Below are 21142 nucleotides of genomic sequence, written 5' to 3'. Positions count from 1 at the left end.
TACAACACTTACTGGGTTTTTCTTGCTACACAAAAGCCATATTTAACAAAATGTGTGAAACATCCTAAGAACAGGAAAGTTGTATTCTGCTGAATTTAGTTGTGGGATGCATTAGCTCATTTCCCTTCTCCTTATCAAGGATCTGTCCAAATGTAGGGGAATAGAAAATAGCAGGTGACAAGGGAGGAAATATGCTGCTGGTCTGGAGCCCATGCCCCTGAACAGTGAGGCAATAGAAAGAAGGATGAAAGTCATTAAAGGACGGAGAAAGACATTCTCCCCCTAGTTTTGACTTTGTGAAGGACATCAGGAGGTTTCTGGTTGGCTATAAAATGAAAAGAGGAAGAACCCAGCAGCCTGTCCTTTCATACAGGAGAACCACAGCTGCAGGAGAGCTGTGGCTGGTTCAGTGTCTCCTATCACCACATCTCTGCCTGTCCTGGGACTCACTCCTTCCCTCACCTCCTCTGGGCAGTGCTGGTTGAGCCTCACAGAAAAACCTTAAAATCTCACTCCTCTGACCAGCTGAAAGCACATTTCCATTCCTAGGAGCACACATCCACAGGAGCTGAAAGCATCAAGCTTAGTTCTGCCATGGCATTTGCACCCCTGACAGCCACCCAAAACAATTCAGCACTTCCAGGCTAAAATAAGGGAATCTTTTCCTTGGTTAGGGGATCTGACCCCAGGATTGTCACCAGGCAAAGCAAACCAAATGCTATCTGGGCTGCAAATGAGTCTTTACATACCCCAGCCAGGGTAGGCATCTGTTTTTTGGGCAGAGGGACAGCTGCCACAGCAGGAGAGAACAGCTCAGACCCAGCGCTCAGTCTTGGCTGCAGTGACCTGGCTCCTCAATTTCCACATGTGAAATTTCTTCTGATGTAAACAGGGGAGCTCCAGGTTCTGAGCAGCTGCAGAAATGCAGATCTGAGCAGCAAGGTGCTTCTCCAGGGGGCTCACCCAGCTCTAGCTGTGCTCCTACCAAGGAGCACTCAGAGGATCTGCTGCAGGGTGCGGAGCTGAACCCTGAATTTTCCCCAAAGTTGGCATTTCACCCTGTTCTCTAGAAGCAATTGCAGAAGCTGACCTAAGACACCCGCGTGGGGGATATTATATAACAATGGAGATTGTGTGTGCAGTTTATGTAAAAACACTTAATCTCACAGCTGCTTCCCTCCCCTGCACCCTGGGCAAAATTTTTCCTTCCATCTCCCGTTTAAATACCTGGTATTTGATCATTTCACAGGGTTGGCAAAACAAGCACAATGGAGGTAATATTTGCTCAGATCTATTTTTGTGCGTGTGTGCGTGTGAATTTTTGGCAGAATCAGTGTTTGCAAGGAGCAGATAAAACTTTTCTGTTGAAGAGCCAGGGACAGCCAGGAATTGCTGCCTGCCAGCAAATCTCTGCTTACTGAGGGAGATCATGTCATTGTTAGCCAGGTGGAGGGGCTGGATTCTGGAATCCAGAGAGCTTCCTTGTTAGGCTATAAACGAAGGAGTTGTTTAGCAATTACTTTAAGACAGTAAATCTCTGTGTATGAACCCACTTGAAGATAAAATCCAAACTTGGTTTTCCCTGCTTACACAGCACAGATGCATATGCATCCTGGAAGCCACATAACCCAGTCATATTTTATTCACATCACACTCCAAGGAGCTCACTGACTGGAATTCAATAGAAACTGTTCTCTGTGTGAAAGTAATTTCAGAAAGTAATCTAGTTTATGGAAATGAAAGGCATCAAAACACAAAAAACACTGTTTCTGTACAAGTGCTTTGCTTCAAATATTTGACATGGAAATTTATATAATCCCTCTGGGGCACACGGGTTTCACGAGTGTTAACATCTTTTGAAATGAATTTCACAAATGTTTATTTGGAATACCAGGCATACAAATAATTTAGAATATCAAGGCATCTTGTTGAATCAGTCTTAATGATACAGATCTCAGATGGCTGTGGAGGTTAAAAGGTATGAATTTTAATTGGGTGTGTGGAAGATGTCATTTTCAATCATTGCACTGCATTGCCAAAGCTATCACTTTCCAATTCTAAGCTTCCTGCTACCTCCTCCTCTGCTCCTTCTGTTCCTTAAAGACCAAAATGAAACATTTTTCACGTTTTATTTGTGTGCTGGGCATGTATTAAATACAGAGTTTTGCTGCCTATCTTGGTTTATACAGGACCCCATCACCGTTGTATTGCAACACTTCTCAAGCAATAAAGAGGTTGACTTTTTCCAGACAGATAGTGCTGTATTGTCATTCCAGTTTTAGAAAAAGTTAAATTATTGAAGGCAAACAGCATTAAGGAGGGAAAAAGGGTTGCTAAGACTGGTTAAAGTCAGATTTTACAGGTGCCTCCTCTCTTCCCTGCTTCTATGGCAGGCCCTGTTTACATTATGGGATAAATCAGAAGTAAAATGGTTTTGCCATTTAAAATATACATGCTTTTAATTAGTAGATCCATATTTACATATGGCTTTGGACAGCATGATGGATAAGCATGAAAAGAAAAAACGACTGGGTACCTGCAAGGAGATCTTTGTCCATCCTGTGTGGCAAAGGAGCAAGGATCCTGTGGGAAAAGATATCGTGTGATTGGGTAATTAAAAATTATCATAAGCCATAGGCAGTAGGAAGGCAAATTAAGCCTGCAGAGGCAGCGTGAGTTCTGAGAGCTCCTCTGCCACTGAGTGCTCAATATTGCAACTTTATCACTCATTTTAAGTTTGTTCATAACCCAGATTTGTAATCAGTTAGATTTTATCCGAGATATCTTCTTTTTTTTGTGTGTATTAAAAAAAAATAATTTGGAAGTGGTTTATTCACATGGAAAAAAGTGTTGGGCTCTGGTTGACTCACTTACTGGCTACCCTTAGATGTGCTCAACCAACACAGGGAGCTAAGTCAGGCACGTTTTGGGGAAAAATGTCCCTTTCCCATTCAACAGCCTTGGGCAGACCATGTCTTCAGAGAAATGAAGCAGCCAAATTTCAACAAACCTCTGAAGAACATGCATTCGACTGATAACTTGGCCAAACATGGGTGGATTTCAAGGAGGGCATGAAAAGCACTTTGTTCCCAGGCAGCACGCGGCCAATTTCCTTTCTGCTCCCAAGAGCAATGATAAAAGCTCAGCAAATGGCTCTGAGATTTTTTTTTTCCCTTTTTTTGCAAGCACATTTTATTCCAAGAAATCATCATTGTTTTCTTTGAAATGCCCATTGTCAGCAGCAGGAGCAAAATGAGCAAGGCAAACATCCAACCCACACAAGTCTGAGCCACTGGCAGGGAAAAACCCCTACACTGGTCTTCTGCTAGAACACATTAAAGATTCCCTGGTACAGAATTGTCAGCTCTACCTGCACCCAGAGTGATGCTGATTTCAAACACTTAATTTCCTAAGGCTGATGACCTGAAATATTTAATAGCAACCATTCTGGGTCAGGCAACTGATGGCCAGAGCAATGACTTGGGCCACTATTTACAGAATCATGGAATCAGATAGAATCTTAGAAAGGTTTGGGTTGGAAGGGACCTTAAAGATCATCTCATTCCAACCCCACACCATGGATAGAGATGCCAAGGAAAAGAGGACAATAAATATGGTTTTTTGCTTCCTGCATCTGGCAATCTGTGCCTTTAGGATTTATGGACATGCTGGCCATTAATTTGTAGGATTGAAGTAGATTGAGCCCCTGTGAGGCACAAATGTGTCCAGAGCATCCCTGGGAGATGCTGCACAGGCCTTCTGATGAAAAAGAAACCCCTGAGCCTTTGATCTGGTTCAGGTTATCAACACCTCCACAAGCAGAAAGAATTCTCCAAAAACATCCTTAAGAAACTCCTGCTTTATAAGGTGTGGATTTGGCCATAAAATTCCCTTTCTTTTAATCCCCCAGTTTTCTGCTTGTCCCCACTCTGGTGGGAGGCTGGGCCTGGTGGGGCAGGTCCCCTCTCCATGGTGTGTGAGCACACACTCCTGAATTCCAGCCCTGAAACTCCCCCCTTGTTAGGGGGAACACAAAGCCCCGTGTTTTGCTTGAGTCCCTCCCGTGAATAGGCGGAACAAACGATAGGCACAGAAAGAAAGAAGGAAAGTTGTCCAAAGGAGGCATCAGTTTTCCTCGTGGGAAAGGCTTTCCAAGCCCTCCCCTTCCTCTCTGCCCTGCTTCGATGGGAATGAGCTTTCTGCTGAGCAGCTTGGACATCAGTTCCCTCCATCCCTCACCTTTCTTTCCCCTTCCTTTGCACATCTCCTTCACTTCAGCCTTTGCAACACTCTTTTCATGAGCAATGACAAGGTGGTTGGGCTGACTTCCAAAACCCCTCCTGTGGATTATCTGGTTTTTTTCTGCTCAGGTTGGGATTAAATGCACAAGACGGTATTTCTTTTTTGGACTCAGATGTTTATTAGTTCTTATCTATGTTACAGTCTCACAAACCCTGAGTTCTACATTGCTTTAACAAGCTAAAAATGGAGCCCTATCTCTCTGTCTCTACAAGGCCTTTTAAGGATAAACTGTCCAATTAAGAAATGACACTTAAATTATTTTCACTTTCAACCCAATAACCAACCACCCATGGCTGCAATGTGGACTTTTTTATCCAATTACACAAAACCACCCAAACTCATGGAGAGGAAGGTGAAGAAGAAGGACCAGCTTCTGCCCTAAAACTTCTATCTTGTTTTATATCTATTACTACATTCTAAAACCTTAAACTATAAGTTTTCCACTCTGTGATATTACACACTTCTATCCAAATTACACACCCATAATCCCAGTCCTATCATTCCATTTTGGAATCCTTCTCCAGGGCCTCAGGTCAATGCAGTGTTCTCTTGCGGTCAGTGCCTGACAGCACAGAAAGTCTAAAATTCTCAGCAACCAGGGTTCCAACATCCTCCCTAAGCAGAGCAGTGGCAGAAGCATCCCTTGGAAGAAAAACCCTGGCAGGAGATCCTCAATTATTTCCTGAGAAATGCTTGTGAGTTGAGATGACCTTTCTGTGCTAACAAACAGCCTGTACAGGCTGGGAGGAGGAGAAGGGCAGTACCTGCTCCAAAGCTGCTGGCTGGGCTGGGGAATGAGGTCCAGGAGCAGGCTGGGGTGAAGGAAAGAATTCCTTTTCTGGAAATGAGGTGGTGAAATGGATCTCCTGCCATGAAATGACTTTCCCATCCTCCTTCAGGGAAGCAAATCACCTGCTGGTGCTGCTGGTTTGTGGTGAGGTTTGGCTGCACCTGCCATCAGCAACACATGGGAGATCTGTCCTAAGGACACTCAAAGTTTTGGGGTGCAAGGGGGTCTCTGACATGGGAAAAAGCTGAGGATTGATGATCTGATCCTGTCTGATCCTGCAGAGGCTGCCAAGAGTGTGACCCTCAGCAGAGCGTCACTTTTGATTCTGAGAATATCCATATTTGTTAATATCCACCAGAAAAATAACTTTGTACAGATTCTTGGAGAGGGTTTCACCATTTCAGGGATGAGTTCAACCCAAGCTTTCATTTCACGCTGACAGCAGCCCCATTTCACAGGTCAGTCCCACTTTGTTCAAGTCTTCAGTGCACTTCATCTGCTTGCTTGGCATTGATTGATCCGTTCATTTTACTGGTGACACTGATTTTACAAATGTCTAAAGAAGAGGTTTAGAGCATCTGTGTGTCTGTATATAATGGACTGTAGGATATAAGCCTTTGGGTAAACCCAGAGACTTTAGGAAACAAAAGGTCTGTAAGATCCCTCAAGTGAGGGGCTGGGGAGCAGCTGAGAGGGAGAAGGAATGAGTATCTTCCTACAAGACTGCAGCAGAAAATGAGCACCAAGCAGTTTGAGTTATCAAATCCAGACTCCTTATCCAGACTTGTGTCATGTGCTCCCTTTCTCCAACCAAGTGCCAAGATGCCAATTTGTATTATGGAAGGCAGAACAGGCAGCCACTGGACTGGCTACTTCAAATGCAACATTTAAAATGCTGAAAGTACCAAAAATGGTCTTTTGCAGTGTATGTGATGATACATTAGAAACCTCAGTTCAAGGGAAGGGCTCAAAGGAGTCATTGACAGTCCAATGTCTTATGAGGATGTGAAAGCAGCACAGACCACTGAGAGGTCAAGATGGAATGTTTGATTGTACCAAACCCACAGCCCTTCATCCCACAAGCAGAGTGTGCCAACCCTTACAAGGAGATATTTCTCCAGCCAGGGCACACTCACTTCATCCATGTCTGTCAGAATGTGCCAAAAGCCTGGAAAGCAGCAGCGTCAATTGCCATGGTCATCAAAACATGACAGCAGCTCCAGGACTTTCTGGGAAGCACCTCCAGCACCAAAGAGGAAACTGAAACATCCTAAAACCCATTTGAGGACAAGAAGGGCCCCCTTTAATCACCAAGTCCTTCCCGTCACATTCCCCAGCAATCATACAATCCCATTTCACAGGCTGAACAAGCCTCAGCTTCAAATGAACTGGAGCATTTGCCCCAAGGCCATTCCCAAATCTCTGTTGTCTGAGAGTCTCAAACTCCCTTCTGATATCCAGCCTGAATATATTCTCCATCAGTTCCTGTCTCTCTGTATTTGCAGCAGCACGGTCCATTAAAGCTCGGCAGCCCCGGCCCTCCCACAATCAGTGTCTGCACAACCAGCAGCCTTCAGCACACATCAAGGCAGGATAAATCATCCTGGCTGTGCCCATCCCTTCATTCCTGACTGAATTCAAACCAGTCCCCTGCTCCTGTTCCCATCAGATGCCCCCAGTCTCAAACCCAGGTATTGCCCAAAGAAGCTCATTGAAAGATTTATCCCCAAAAGCAGAGAGTGATGCAAGAGTGAGATCATGTCCTTCACTAGAGAGATGATTTTTTTTAAACTTATTTTCCTGCCAGCAAGATGACAACCTGTAGATGTGATCTCCCATTACTACCATTCTCAACAATCTTTGTCCAAATTCAAATAAATGCTGATTGCAGTGAGTGTGATCAAACTGACACAAATACTGGAATGCGTCTGAAATTCTACCAAAAAGGTTCTTCAAACACCAGGGAAATAAAACCAATGACTGGGAAGGAATTTTGATTCTTGGTCACCTTGTTAATCTGAAGCCCTGCATTTCTAGGGCAGTCCTATTTTTCTCCTGTGTGATTTGTCCCAAGCACACAGCCCTGGGGACCAGCTCCCTCCTGATGGGTGCAGTCATAGGATCATGGAATATCCCAAATTGGAGAGGGCCCACAAGCACAAAGCTTCCAGATGCTGGGACAGTTACACCAGCCCAATGCAACCTTTAACATCATCATCCTCTGCAGAATATCCCCTCTGTATGCAGTGCTGGTAATTTTGGGAATCTCTCTTAAGCTGGGCCAGGTGATCGCTGCTCTCATTGCAAATGTTTTGGAAATGAGTTTCATGAGAAGTCTGGATCTGGGTTGCTTGTCTGGTAATTGGGGCACACTTTTTTTTCCCCCCACTGGATACAAAGCCCCAGATAAGCCAGCTGTGCAGGTCAGCAGGAATTCGAGTTTCTTCTATTTTTTTCTCTTCTTCTTTTCCTCTTCATTTCTTGTTGATTTGGAGGCACTGGTTAAAAATAGCTATGTAATATGTAAACCCACAGCAGGGAGTAAATGTCCTTCCCTCAGCACTTCCAGGCAAGTCCAAAATTGTTCACCAAGGCTGCGTGTGCCCATGTCTCTCCCACCCAGCAATCCCATTCCTCACTTTGGAGTAACAGCATAACAATCCCTCCTCTGCCTAAGAGCAGCCAAAGGATAATTAGTCTCTCTTGGTAGACAAGAGAGGCATGTGGTGGGATTGTTGGGGTGTCCTGTGCAGTGCCAGGAGTTGGACTTTGAGGATCCTTGTGGGTCCTTTCCAATTTGGGATATTCCATGATTGTACCCATCAGGAGGAGCTGGTCCTCAGGGCTGTGTGCTTGGGACAAATCACACAGGACAAAAACAGGACTGCTCTAGAAATGAAGGGCTTAAATTAACAAGGTGACCAAGAATCAAAATTCCTTCCCAGCCATTGGTTTTATTTCCCTGGTGTTTGAAGAACCTTTTTGGTAGAATTTCAGACGCATTCCAGTATTTGTGTCAGTTTGATCACACTCACTGCAATCAGCATTTATTCGAATTTGGACAAAGATTGTTGAGAATGGTGGAAAGGGGAGATCACATCTACAGGTTGTCATCTTGCTGGCAGGAAAATAAGTTTAAAAACCTCCAATCGGCATCAAATGGATTGCTTAGGAAATAATTTTCGTTCCTAAATGCAATCATCTATATTGGATACAATGTTTATTTGTTAAAAAGAAAATAAAAATGGAGTTGGGGAGCTCTCATGTCTATAAAAAGACTACTTTTCCTGGCATTTATAAATATTAATTTGGAATGCTAGAGAAGAACAATACATAACAATAATGAGAATCACCAAATCCCATCATTTTTGACATCGTCGTATCAACAGCTTAAGGATTAGCAGGTGAACTTTAAACATATTGCTTCCAAATAATAATAATAATAATAACAGTAATGATAATAACATCAGAATGTAAAAACTAAAACCCCCTTACTGCATTATATATTCCTGATGGCTTTCTTCTTCTAATAGCGTTTGCAGGATCGCTGCTTTGAACGTTTGGATGACACGCTTAAAAAATTAACCTGGAGAAAGTGGAGGTCTTCTTATCTCCCTCCATTCTTGCAAAGCTTTACTTAGCCCTGTCTTTGTTTCCCACTAACCCCTGACATTGACAGAGTCAAAGGCCTATCAACTAATACCCTAATTTCAGGAGGATTTTATACACGCTGTCTATCTATGCGCATCTGCAAATGTTTTGTGCACGTGGGGACGTCTGTGCATAAAACGAGGCAGTGTTTGCAAAGATAAAGTTGCACCAGGTGTCAATTTTCACACCTCCCGCTAAATACGCGTGGCAAAAATAAAAAAAACGATGCCGCAATTTCATTGAAAATCCAAGCTATTGAGATCTAATCGCTGCTTAAGCTGTGGCTTTATTCAAATCTGGATCACCAATAGGGCTCGGGATGTAAATGAAGTGCAAAGAGAAATAAAGCAAAGGAAGGAGGGGGGAAAAAAAGAAATCTCTGATAGCCCTTTCCTTCAGCCATTTGATTCCCAAGTCCTTATCAGTCAATTAATGCATACTAAAACTTTAGTGGCAGCCTCAGTTTAACAGACCTAATAGCTCCAGCGAGTCCCCAGCATTAGCCAAACAAAACACACTTTCAGCTGCCTTAATATGAGACTGAAAAAAGGTCAAAATAGACAGGCTTTACAGAATAAATCCTGAAGATCCATTCTAATTTCCACTCAAGGATCTTTTAAGCAGTTCTTGGATGCTCTTTATGGTACTTTGATCCAAGCATAGTTTCATTAAAACTTTGTGGCTTGGTATTTTTAAACCTGATAGCTTCACTAAACTAGTTCTCAAAATGTTAGCTAAGCCGCTATGCATAAAACTACTTTACTGTCATGGTGTCTTCTAATATCACCTAAGTACAGGCTGTTGCAATTTTGAAAATGAACCTTTTCTACATTCACCAGATCCCAGCTTGGGAATTTCTGCTTTCGCACTTGAAGGCTGTCTCACAGCATAAAGGGAAGGTGCTGCCTTACCCCCTTCCTCTCCCCCTCCTTGAAACCTAAAACTAAAATTAGCTGCTGTACCTTATTTGTTCTGGAAGCAAGTTACACAGTACTTCTATCCACTGTGGTTTCCAATTGCAGGATTAACACTGGATGCTAAAAAAAAAAAAAAAACCCAACCAAAAAACAACCCAACCACCCGAGAAAAATAACAAAACATTAAATGGTGGTTTAAAAATCCAGTTTAATTATGACAGGATAAATTCCCTTAAGACCCAGGAAAACAAATGTTACTTCCCACCTTCATAACGTGGCATGTTAATAAATATTATTTAAGTGCCACAGATAAAAGAACAAACCCAACTGTGTCTCCAGAGATTGTCCTTTGCTCCCCTGAAAATGAGGATGGCTGAAAGGTTAGGTGACAATTTTCTTCCTCATGCCTGGTGTTCACAACAGCCTTGATTTCTCGAGGAGCTTTTGTGGTGAGTTTGCATTACAGTAGTTAAGAGAATTACAGAAAGATGGCTTCAGAAGGGGCTGGGCTGAGTTTTGAGAGAAAATACAAGCAAAGGATTATTTAAAAAAATAGTAAAACTGAAGAGACTGGATTTGCACAGGCACTCAGCTACGATATCAGCCAAGGGACAAACTCCTGCTAATTTTCATGGCAGCAATGGTCATTGTTGGGAAACAAACAACAAAAACTTGCAAAACAGCCCCAAAAACATCTCTGGCTGGGAGATTACTTTCATGCATGGTGGACATTTAAAACCAAGCTGGCCACAATTAAGGCCAAAACACTGTATAATCACATATGGAAATACACCTTCTGTCATCTGCAGTCAGCCCTGTCCTGGATGGGTACAAATATCACCCTGAAATGGGCCTGATGCTGGTTTTAACCACAAACCAGGGGCTCTCCAGGCTCTGAGCCCAGCATCACCCTCTAACCTCAGCTCTGGCCCCAAGAATTGCTTGATGGGACAGATTTTGCTCCAAACACTTGAATATGAGTTTTTATATTCCCAATCGTTTCATGCTCACTTCCTGGGCCAGGATTCCTATTGGCTATGTTATAGGAAAGGCCACCAACTCTTGGCTCTTTAATTCTCTCAGATGCTCTCTAAAATAAAATGTAATTACCGATTTTTGTGAGCAGCCTGTGCCCAGTGGGTCGGGATAAGACTGTCCCACCTCTCCTCCTCACCTGGCAGAAAGGGTTTGGTTGTTTTCCCTGCTCCACACACCTCAGAGGGGTCAGCAGAGAATCCTGTCAGCTGAAGGGCTGACAAAAGCTCCTGATGTCAGGTATAAAGAATGCCACCTACAGCTTAATGTCTGCACAAACCCCTCCGACTTCGGGCAAACAATGAACGTTTTTGTCTCCTTAATGCCCAGTATGCAATCGAGTGGAAATGCTACTTCCATCCTTAATCTACAAATGAAATTAAAGTTGTTGAAAGACACACGATAAACCGGGATCCTTTGTTTCTCACAGAAGAGGGGGGAAAAAATTGAAACCACTAAATATTTTAGCAGATTTACTAAATTTCCAATTAAATCCGGAATTATGGCAGAGCCTGTATCTCCCCTCTCACTCCACCACACGCATTTTTCTATTTGAATAAAGTAGGTTAGACACAGCGCTCCCTCCACCCGCCCACCCGAGCAGGAATATTAATGAAGCAGATCCGTCTCCCCGGCGTGCTGGGGATGCTCGGGCATCCCTGGACCCAGCGTCTGGGAAGGGCTGGTTTATAGGGGAGCAGCCTCGGCCATCCGGAGGGAGCGGGATATGCAAGGCAAGAGCACCCTCTGCCCGCTGGCAGGAGGGTCTGGCTCGGCTCACATGCCCCCCATGCCTCCCCCTCCTTCCCTTCGCCGAGGAAAGGTCACGGGAAGCAGCTTACACAAGCCAGATGAGGTGGAGACCAAATCAGGACCGAGATTATGTGGCAGGGACTTAGGGACGGCAGCGGCAGGGCTGCGTGCGGTGCCAGGGCGTGCGGCCTGCCCGGCTCCAGCCCTGCTCCCATCCAGGGAGCGCTGGCCTGGACAGGGAAGGGTCAGGGGCATCCCCTCACTCAGGGGGTTCCAGTGCACGTGGACACATTGCCAGGAATTGGACAGAAAGGTTTGAGACAGGTGGATGTGCTTTGGTCCATTTGGAATTGGAGGCGTTGGCCTCCTCCTCCTCCAAAATACTGGCTTCCACCCTAAAACCCCTATCTTACTGTCTCTCTCTATACATTACTATATCCTAAAACCACAAACTCTAAGTTTTCTACTTTGTGATCTAATCAACTACACACTTGCAGTCTTAGTGTTATTAATAAATTTTGGAAGCCTTTTCTACAGCCTCAGGTCCAAAATGCAGTACTCTCTTAGGAGTTAGAGTTTGTCAACAGAAAAAGTCTAAAATTCTCAGTATCTAGGATTCCAACATTGAAGGGTGAGGGACATCCCCTTGCTCAAGGAGTTCCAGTGCAATGCTGGCCAGGACTGGGCCACAAAGCTTTGGGATACGTGGCTGTGCTTATGGCTCCTCCAGTCTGGTGTCCCATTTGGAACTGGAGGTGGTGGCCTCCTCCTCCAAAATACTGGCTTCTACCCTAAAACCTCTATCTTGCTCTCTCTGTATATATATTACTGCATCCTAAAACCCAAAACTCTAGGTTTTCTACTTTTTGATATTACACACTTCTAATCAACTACACACTTGTGATCTTAGTGTTATTCATCAATTTTGGAAGTCGTTTCTACAGCCTCGGGTCAAACACAGGGCTCTCTTAGGAGTTAGAGTTTGTCAATATAAAAAGTCTAAAATTCTCAGCGTCTATGACTCCTGGGTGGGTACAAATATCATCCTGAAATGGTCCTGATGCTGATTTTAACTTTTTAATTTTTTGATTTTTATGACTCCAGTATAGAAGGGTGAGGGGCATCGCCTCCCTCAGGGGGTTCCATTGCACATGGCCACGTTGTCCAGGACTTGGCCAAAGAGGTTTGAGACAGGTGGATGTGCTTGTGGCTCTTCCAATCTGGTGTCCTATTTGGAATTGGAGGTGTTGGCCTTCTCCTCCAAAATACTGGCTTCTGCCTTAAAACCTCTTTCTTGTTCTATATATATATATATTACTATATTCTAAAAGCACAAACTCCAAGTTTTCTACTTTGTGATATTACACACTTCTAATCAACTACACATTTGCAATCTTAGTGTTATTAGTCAGTTTGGGAAGAACTTTTCTATAGCCTCAGGTCAAACACAGTGCTCTCCTCAGAGTTGGAGTTTGTCAACATAAAAAGTCTAAAACTCTCAGCATCTAGGACTCCAGCATCGAAGGGTGAGGGGCATCGCTTTCCTCAAGGGATTCCAGTGCCTGTGGTCACGCTGGCCAGGACTTGGCCAGAAAGGTTTGAGACAGGTGGATGTACTCATGGCTCTTCCAATCTGGTCCTGTTTGGAATTGGAGGTGTTGGCCCTCATGGGAGGCACAGGTTAGCTTGGGGAAGGGTGGGAGCTGTCCCCTGCCCCAGGTCACACCACGAGGGACAAGCAGACCCACAGGGAAGCCTGAGCCTGGAGTCTGGAGCAGAGCAAGGTGACATTGGCTGTGAGGACAGGGTCACATCCATGCTGGGCCAGTTTTGGGACCAGCAGGTGTGTTCCTCCTCCTCCAGCACCAGCCACATTCTGGAAATGAGGAAAAAAGCACAGAGCAGCCTTCTCCCAGCACATCCCTCAGCATGCAGCAACCAGGGCGTTAGGGATGCCTTGATCCAGCATGCTGCATTTGGGACCATCCCCTTTATGTTTGGCTCTGTGACATTTCTGATGTCTGTGGGGATGTCACCTCAGAGACACCCAGACCCTGGGGAGCCCAGGAGACTGTCCCCATGCAGCCACAGGAACAAACAGGCAGCTGGGTGAGGAATGCATGGGCAAGGGTGGACAAAGGCTTGGACAGACCTTCCAGAGTGGCTTTTGGTGTGGCTTATCCTCACACACCTTCTGTCCACATTCTCTGGAAAAGTCCCTTTGCTCAGGAATTTTTCTCTTAGGAGATTGAGAAGCTTCAGAGAAAAGGAAAACAATTCTTGTCTCATTTGCTTCTCCTGTGTTTTGCTCATGTGGAATGTGTTTGGAGATTGTTTCCCCACAGGTGATTGTTTCATTGGGTTCTGCTGTGAGTTGTTTCACTCTTTGGCCAATCAGGGCCAAGCTGTGTCAGGACTCTGGAAAGAGTCACAAATTTTCATTATTATCTTTTTTAGCATTCTGTAAGTATCCTTTCTGTATAGTATAGTATAGTATAGTATAGTATAGTATAGTATAGTATAGTATAGTATAGTATAGTATAGTATAGTATAGTACAGTAAAATATTCTTTAATACAATATAGTATCATAAAATAACAAATTAGCCTTCTGAAACCATGGAGTCAGATTCATCATTCCTCCCTGCCACAAAGCTCCCTGCAAATACAATTCCACTAACCACACATCATTTTTTCCATGCATTAGACAAGGCTTTACCTGCCTGGACTCTGTGTCCCTCCAATCCCCTCACTCCCTGCTCTGGCTGCTCATTGCAGTGCAAGGGACATCACTCTCCTCTTTCTTCTCTTCCTTAGCACCATCTTGCACAGGAGAGATGTTTTTTTCCTGCCAATAAAACAAAATAAAAGAGTGGAAGGTCCTTTTCTTTTCCTTACATAGCAGCTAAGCCTGTGCAAATTCATCACAAGTCTTTGCTATGGCACAGAGCACTTGAGAACAAGGCCAAAGAAATCAGCAATTGCCCTTATTTTCTTCTCTTAAAAACAGCTCAATTGGCCCATTGCAACTTATTCCTGCTGTCTCTATTCTTCCAGGCAGCTGCCAACTGATGCTGCACATTTGCTTGGAGTGTAATATACCAATGGGCCTGAGCTCTAAAATGTTGTTTCAGTCACATATCAATATTTAGCTCATACACATCTGTATAAATCCTGGGTTTTTTCAAAACCTTGAGCAGGAAGAGAGCTAAATGGGGTTATTTTCCTTGTTTGCTGTGGTCAGAAAATGCAAATTCCAGCTGCAGAATGTTTTGCCACTTTCTGTGGGCTTTCCCACACTGTGAATGCCAACGCCTGAGGTGCTGACCTGGGCATGGACTGAGAGAAGGGGATCCCCAACATCTCCATCCTCCAGGATTGCTGCCCTGGGATGGGATAGATCCCCTGGCACTGTGCAGCCCTTCCAGGGGAGCCTTCCCTGGGACACCTGAGATGCAAAGGGGGAATTGGAGAGGTCTCTTCATCCTGTGCTGCCCCAGCCTGGAAAACCACTGAGCAGCCAGGTCAGGATATGTGCCATGACACATCAGTGAAGCTGAGGGAACAGAGGGAACTGCAGGAAATTCCAGGGAACCTGGAGAGATGTGATTTTTTTTTTTCCTCTACCAAGTATATATTTATAATGATTTTATGTTTTCAGAATTTAGGTTTGAAAATTCAGGGGTGATGTGGGTTTTTTTGTTGAGCTTTTTTTTTTGGTTGGTTGGGTTTTTTTTTTGGGGGGGGGGTTGTTGTTTTTTTTTTTTTTTTTTTTAACAAAATGTATGACTTCTCATTTTCAGCAGTTTCCACTCAATAATGGTCTTATAAGGAAGAAGCCTTTGAAACCAAAAGGTTCAAATAATGCTCCAAACAGGGCAAATTATTCCACTGCTGCTGAGTGGAGCATCACAAAGAAATGTTTCAACAGCAGGAAAAAAGTGACCTAGACTAATCTAAACTGGCTTGCAATAATTTCCATAATTCCCAGTGGGAATTCCTGCTTACCAGTGCCTTGTGAGTTGTAGAAATATCCACTACCATCAACCTGCCATGAGCTTGTGGGGAGCAACCACCCTGCTCTTAGCAAAGACACAAAACCTCCCTCAGTGCATTCAGACAATCCCCTTGGCTTTTACTCCCTCTAAAGGGAAAAGGAATTACCTGCTGCACATTTCCAACATATTGGGTGAAACCCAGGGCAAGAGCAGCTTTCCCTCCTGCTCAGACCCTGCACATCCAGCTCCAGGGGATGGTTTTGGTTCAGAGCAGCATCACCCTTTGCTCTCCTGCCTTGCTGGAGCTGGAGGTTTTCACATCTCAACAGCCTTGATCTTGGGGTGGGAGGAATTTGGGGTCTGAGGGACAGCTCTGGTTGCACAATGGCTTGGGATTATGAGAGCTGGAACCACAGATTATTCAGGTTGGAAAAGCCCTCTCAGATCACTGAGTCCAACCATTCCCCAGCACTGCCAAGGCCACCCGTGTCCCCAAGTGCCACATCCACACAGCTTTTCAATCCCTGTGGGAATGGGGACTCCACCACTTCCCGACTTTGCAAATTTGCGGGATGGTTTTTTTGTTGTTTTTGTTTGGTTTTGGTTTGTTTTGGTTTGGTTCGTTTTGGGGTTTTTTGGGGCTTGTTTTGTTTTTTTGTTTGTTTGTTTTGGTTTGGTTCGTTTTGGTTTTTTTTTTTTTTTGGAGGTCTACAAATAGATCCTGGATCCTCCTAGCCTGAATGAACTGGGGAACTCAGTGATCTCTGTCCCTAAAATCAGAGACAACAGAAGTCTGGGACAACATGCTCCTGCAGGTCTTGCAGGCACTGCCCTGGGTTATGCCATTAAACAGCAACACTGAGTTTGCAAAGCTGTCAATCCCATAACTTTCATCAGCACTTAATTCACATTAAAAAAAAAAAAAAAAAGAGTCACACCAGCCCTTAAAAGCTTTGGAGCTGCATTTCTCATGGCTGCAATAATACTTACTTACAATATGGACTCTAGCTGCTTTTTATGTAACTGCTGCTCTTAATCAGCTCAGTATTAGCAGCTCTAACCTGCTCTTGCTTGATTTATTTTATTTTATTTCTAAAACAAACATGGCTTTACAATCTCTCTGATTTCCCAGCTTTTATGCCACTCCACTGAGGCGCTTTAAACATCTCATTTATCTCCCATACGTTGGGAAATTACAACCCCCCTCCTCTCCAAAACAAACAAGCAAGCAAAAAAAAAAAAAACCTCCAGCTAAAATCTACACAGTTGGAAAGTGTTGATTTAAACAAAAACCCCGAAACAAGATAGGGAGAGACTAGAACATGAAAACAGACTATTTTTTTTTTCCTTGCACAGATTGAGCTCTGAGGTTGTCTGCATCAAACATTGACTTGTTCCAGGGCAGCATCTATTTAGGTGTTGTGAATCTGGAAGGAGCCAGTGTGAAATACATTTTTTCAGTTGTTTGAAAAAGACTGTGCTGTTGTATTTCTCCTCACACACTTTTCCCTCTCTTTCTTCCTTCCCACTTGTGCAAAGGGGACTGGAAGCAGCGGGAATAATTTGAAATATCAGACTTTCCAAAGGAGGATGGGTGGGAAGAACACATTAAAGGTTTTTTTTTTCTATCTGTATTGTTTATGAAAACAATTTTCCCCTAATCAGAGAGGCTGATTTAAGGGTTGTGCTTGTTCCTGGGGTTGTGCTTCTGAATAGTGACTGTACTTAGGAATATCTGCCCTCTCTGCACTGGTGAAAGCACTGCCGTGCCCCAATGGTCCATTTTTCTAATTGCATAATTCACTGAATGAAAAGAATAGAAAATTTCTAAAAAAATCTGTTGTTTTAGGCTTCTCTTACATGTTCTCCCTACCTATCCCCTGCCTAGTGCCATCACAGGTTTATTCTATAGTGTGTGAAACTCATGGGAAACTTTCTCTTCCCAGTCACTGTTTTGTTGTATATAAACCAGTGACTCACACTTTTCCATAAATAAAAGTGACAATATTCCCCTCCTTATGATTATCTTCAACCTGTTTTGCCTTAGGGATTTTTTTCACTCTGTAACATTTTTATTTACCCACAGAAACCCACATAAAAACACTGCTGGAAGAACACACTACCACAAGACACATCCTCTCCCTGTCAGCAGCCAAAATCTGAATTTTTAATTGAAGACACCACTCAAAGACCAAACCTGCTCCCCACACTTCACCAAACCAACCCCAGAAATTTAACAAAATAAAAAGTGGGCAAAACACTAAAGTCCCTTGTGGGGCTGGTGGAGGAGGAAGGGTGATAAATCTAAACCCTCTATTCCAGACCACATCCCCAAGTGGAAATAAGCACCCAAGCATGCTGCTACATATTTTTGCAGGGAATAATTGCGAGCAGCCTTATCAGCAGCGTCTGGCCCATCACTTATCCGTTGTGCCCTCTGCTGGATGCAGCACACAAAGGCAAGGAATATTATTCCCAATTAATTTTTGGCATCATCCCTTGGCATCTGTGTTAGGAATGCAAAGCGTGAAATTTGTAGTAGCAGGTTTAATATTTGATCCAGCCAAAAAAAAATTAAAAAAAAAGAAAAAAGAAAAAAATAGAAAAAAAAAATAAAAAAAAAAAAGGAAAAAATAAAAATGTTTATTTTGCTACAAGGACTTACCTTTGGTGGTGTTTTCCTCCCTGCTCAGCCCCCTCCTCTGGCTTTGCGTTGTGTGGCTGCCACTGAGCCTTGTTTGTGGTCCAAACGGAGAAATCTGCCGCCGAACGCCATCCATGGCAGGAATAATTTCATGCTGTGCAAAATTTGTTTCATTTCACATCCTGTAAGAATAATTACTTAGCATAATGCCACTTAAGCTGCATTTCTAGCTGCAAACGTTAAGGAAATGGTAAAAAGCTAGATCCTGGTTGGGAGAAGGGGGGGAAAAAATGGGTATTTAGGGGTCCCCAGGGTTTCTTCAAACTGGTTGTTTTTAGCACCAGGGACAACTGGAAGAATTAAAAGTGTCGTGAGTGATGTCACTGAATTTAAAAGCACAATGAAGCCCAATATTTTCAATGATATTTGAGGTCACCCATGTGCTGGGGACCTTGATAGGACACTGCCTTCAGGAATTGAGGACAAAACATGTAGCCCATTTTGCCCACCTTTCTCATGTTTTCTGCAAGTAAGTTTATTTGAAGGTGACTGTTGCCCAAAATGGTCCTAAATAAAACGGCAAGTGAAGAAGCTGAATCCTCTTTGTGTCACAACACAATTCAAATTTTTATGTGACAAAAAATAGGTTTTGGTAGGTTTGGAGGAGAGTCAATGGGATGGGATGGGTGAGCAGGGTGTATTGATCAAATATCAACATGAGCTGATACACTGAGCCAAAGTGGGCTCCGACCTCCCTCCTGGGCCCCCACAAGATAGAAAAATCCTCTTTCATATCTAGTCAGAATTATCCATGGTTCATTCTTACCTTCTAGCAAAACCAAGCTGCTGTCTTCAATCAAATGCAAGACTGGCATGGTCTAATTGAATTAGTTCAATTAAGTTTAAAGATCAAAATTATGATTGTGGATTTCTAAAAAAAAATCCCGCTTTCTTGATGCCAACACTTACAGCTTGTAACTGAGTAGTAAATTCCGATTTGTTCTTTCCCAAATGCTGGAAATAATCACTTCCAAAGAACTTCTCTTTCTCCAACAATGGCAACCCTCATGTACACCAAGTATCCAGGTTGACCTTCATCTTCCTCAAGGCCATTGTGTCTGTTCCTCACTCACCAGCAAAGCCCAGTTTTGAATGGGACCATCAAGAATTTACTGATAAAATTCACTGGAAACAAATACATTTGCCTTGGGTTTGTTCAGCCCAACAAAAGGCAAAATCCAGTTTTTTAGAAGCAGGCTGTGAAGGATGGATGGATGGATGGATGGATGGATGGATGGATGGATGGATGGATGGATGGATGGATGGATGGATGGATGGATGGATGGATGAGGAATGGATGGATGGATGGATGGATGGATGGATGGATGGATGGATGGATGACGGATGGATGAGGAATGGATGGATGGATGGATGGATGGATGGATGGATGGATGGATGGATGGATGGATGGATGGATGGATGAGGAATGGATGGATGGATGGATGGATGGATGGATGGATATGAATGGATGGATGGATGGATGGATGGATGGATGGATGGATGGATGGATGGATGATGGATGGATGGATGGATGGATGGATGGATGGATGGATGGATGGATGGATGGATATGAATGGATGGATGGATGGATGGATGACGGATGGATGGATGGATGGATGGATGCTGTCATTCACAGCACCCTCTCCAACCAGCCCTCCACCAGCACAAATTGCTTCCACTCATCTGAATAAAGTGATTCCCTATTGATTCTTTGTTTTCACTCTGTTTCAAAAAAAGTCTTTCTTGAAAAGTCAACTTCAAATGTAACAGGAGCTTCAAGAGGCAGCAGAGAGAAATAATAAATTTGGGGGAAAAATTGGGCAGGCAAATCCTTCAAGCTTGAAGCAGGCAGCAGATCCTCCTTGGCCTTCATAAGCAGAGGAGTTCTTCAGATGTCTTTCTCTTTTTTAAGTGGTTTTACTGCTTAAATCAAAGGACATGACAGAAAAGACCCCCAAACCACCCAAGCCCATGCTCCTCTTGCATGTTTTTTCCCCAAATTTCAGCAAGCCTCTGCTGTATGTGTACCAAATATGCTACAGCTCCAGAACTACCAAGAACACTCAAGTGCTCCTTAGAAGGGACAGTGTGGTGGCACCAGCACCCTCCAGCACTGTGTGGCCCTTGGTGGCCGTGGAGCTGGGCAGGGTCCCACACCCAGGCAGGAGCAACGCTCCAAACTGACCAGGCAGATCCAAGCAGCCTTTCCAAGGGTGCTGAGTGTGATGTCTCCATTCCCCACGGTGGGATGGGAGAGCTTCAGCTGCCCATTTGCTCAGGTAGCACCATGCCAAGCTCCCTGTCCTGGAAGTCCCTGGAAAAACAGTGTGGGTTTTGCGGGGTACAAGCACTGGTAACCCAGTGGGAGATGCCATCCTTTGTGTGGACACCTTGGTTCATGAGTCCCTCAAATGCAGAGTTTAGGGGACACATCAGCAGGATTTGGTGCTCTAAAACCACCAATATTTTCCAGGGGGAGATTGCCCACAACATTCTCACTTCTCATGCACAAGATGCTTTCACAACTTTGCAAAAGTTTTTGTCTCTGTTTAAAATGCGCAGTGTGGGGGACATGGGGAGAGAGGTCAATAAGTACCTTCAAATCCATGCAGCCCTTACCAAAATCAACATCAAAAACCAGTTTACATGAGAACATCCAAGTGCCTCCACACTGAAATAATTCCCAGGTGTAAATCCCATCACTATACCCAGGGATGACTCCAGGCCAGCCAGAATTGTCTCCTGGCTTGTGGGAGCTTCAGCACTGCTCTGCTTGACCCTGCAGTGGTTCCAAACTGCCCAGAACAGTGGTGCCCCCCAGAGACCATCTCCCACTGCTTTTGGGACGCCTGTCCCATGAGTAGGTTTGGCTAATGCACACCTGTAGGATGCATGAATTCCAACTGCATTTCAAGGTGAGCCACATCTGCTTCCATCACCCTCTTTTAAAAAGCAAAGCTGCCAGCATCCTCATGAAGGATAAACCCAACAATT

The sequence above is a fragment of the Melospiza melodia genome, chromosome 6 (assembly GCF_035770615.1).
Source record: "Melospiza melodia melodia isolate bMelMel2 chromosome 6, bMelMel2.pri, whole genome shotgun sequence".
NCBI classification, from domain to species: domain Eukaryota; kingdom Metazoa; phylum Chordata; class Aves; order Passeriformes; family Passerellidae; genus Melospiza; species Melospiza melodia.
This window is presented reverse-complemented; position numbering follows the sequence as displayed.